Source organism: Montipora foliosa, chromosome 4, assembly GCF_036669935.1.
Source record: "Montipora foliosa isolate CH-2021 chromosome 4, ASM3666993v2, whole genome shotgun sequence".
Taxonomy (NCBI): domain Eukaryota; kingdom Metazoa; phylum Cnidaria; class Anthozoa; order Scleractinia; family Acroporidae; genus Montipora; species Montipora foliosa.
In genome coordinates, this window is record NC_090872.1 from 27,079,504 (window position 1) to 27,082,003 (window position 2,500).

Genomic DNA, 2,500 nt, shown 5'->3' on the forward strand with positions numbered 1-2,500 from the left:
TACAGTTTACCGATAAGGTGTTCGGTATAGCGTCACATAGTCCTCTGATTGGTTAAAATTAGCGGTCCTTTTCTTGTTTCGCGCGTAAAGTGTCTCGAAAAATAAATCCATTTGTGACTGTGCTGGGGCAAGGCCGCAAACTGATAGATCAACAGTCTTATCTAATTCACTCTTGGTTCCTAGATGTTAAACGACGAGGTCTAAAACACTGGTGAATCACATACGCGCCCTTTATTGAGGGACTACAATCAAATGAGAACATAAAACTGAGCTGTATAATTACTCTCACAATGACAATGAAAGGGATGCAAAATTATTTCAACTGAGAATATACACACAGTGGTACTGATAACTTCTCACAAGTGGCAAGTCGTTTTATTTAGTTAGGCGGGAGGGGGGGGGGGGGAATATCGCATTTCTCTGACTGTATGGTTCAGATAGAAAGGAACCTCACAGCTCTTGCGAAGAGATGATGACAATCTCGTCCCTAGAGCCCACGTGTCTTTTGGTCAGCGCCAAGACACGGCGCTCTGATATAATCAATTTTCAAAACTGTGTTAATTAGCTTATTGATTTATCAAACTGCTCACGCCTAAACCACCGAGAGTAAAATAGCTTGTAATGGCGCAAAAATTTCGAACGAAAAACGAAGATTTGTCGCTGTTGTTGTAAACGCTTGAGTTCTAATGATCGCCTTATTTCACTTTTCGGTCAACAAACCGGAACTCCTAAAATCTTGGAGTTCCAGAAATTGATTATTCCAGAGTTCCGTGTCTTGGCGCTGACCAAAAGACACGTGGGCTCTGGAACGAGATTGAGATAATGACCGAAGTGGCGCAAGAGATGATCGATGACTGAGTATTGTTCTCAATACAATTTGGCGGTTTTTTTTGTATAATAAATAAACAACAATGATACCGTTATCATGTGCGTCAGTTCTCCTATAGATCATAAATAAGGAGTCAAACTGCAGGCATAATTCAGCTTATTGGACCAACGATAACTGTCACCACTAATTTGCGAAATGGCGGGGATCAAGTTTTTACAAAAGCACCTAAAATATCATAATGAAGGCGCTGCGTTTAAGTGCTACTATGATAAAAAAAAATCGCTTCTTTTTTTCTTCATATTTAAAAGTGCGATTGCTTTAAGGACGGTGCACGTGCCTACTATATGCTCTGCGCATCTCGAGATACTCGGATTTTTTTTTGCTGGTGCTTATTAATACAGGGATATTTTTGTACCGTTCAAAACTATGCGGAGAAAGCGGAACTTAGCAACTGATCTTGGTATCCATAAAGAAAACCATGCATTTTCCAGAGATAACTTAAGCTTCAAATTGGAAAAAAAGGCCATACATTGCTTTGTATTTTAAAGCTTTTTTTGTTGATTAATTATCTTCGAAAAATGCGATGTTACCCCCAATTTTCTTTTTGGATTTCAGTAACACTTGTTAAGATCTGCTTTTCTCGCATATACAGTAACCGCGCAAAAATACCTTTGAATTAGTAGGCACCGTCCTTAATACTTGACTAACAAAAGTTTGAGCTTTGATTTTTATCCAAAGGTTGTTTACTTTGAGTGCAAGTTCTGGACTTCACCGTCCTATGTAGGTTAGATATATATACATCCTATATAGGTTACATATATATAGAGAGAACCATACAATACAATAAGAGAAACAAATTAGTGCATAATGAAAAGCCAAGAGTGTCTTAGCCTGTAAGTAGTGTCTAACTTTGTAGAATCACCCGATTCATCGCACATAATGCCGTGGCACATTCGGCACTTTCACTTGGTGTCCACGCGTAAATGCAAAGTAAATAATGATGCCAGATGTATAATTTCGAAATTCTTGTCTTTAGAAACTGATTTATGTGACACCTATTTGTACATGAGTCGTCCAATTAATAACCTGATCACCAACAACACCTAGGAATTTTGTACTTTCAACGAATTCAAGCTCAATATTCAGTCAATTCTTTAATTAAGACGATTGCATGGATCACAAGTCTTAAAGAAGAAATTGGGGTCGACAGCAAAGAGAAAAAAAGCATTTTATTAAAGCAATTCCCCAACAAAAATCATCAATATAGATAACGAAGAAAACCGGACCTACTATCATCGAGTGTCCTCTGTTGCGATCATGGTGCAGAATTCATTTGTACTACAGTTGTTTTCGCTTATTGCATGAGATGTGGAATAACTCTCCCGGAAACCGATTGGCTACTAAGCAATATTTTGGTAGCTTCGAAACATTTCAAAATACGATTGTTAACAGCTCCTTTAAAGAATTTTGATAAACTAATCTCCTAAAGGCCTGGCCAACGCAACATCTTGCAACATTGTTGCATGATGTTGCGACATGTGTTGAATGGCCGCAACATTTTGGATGTTGCATGGTGTTGTACTCGTTTGGCCACGTTTACGCAACGTTGTTGCACTAGGGCATGCGCGCTAGGTGCACTTTGTTGCGCGCCTGGGGCTGTGGCACATATAC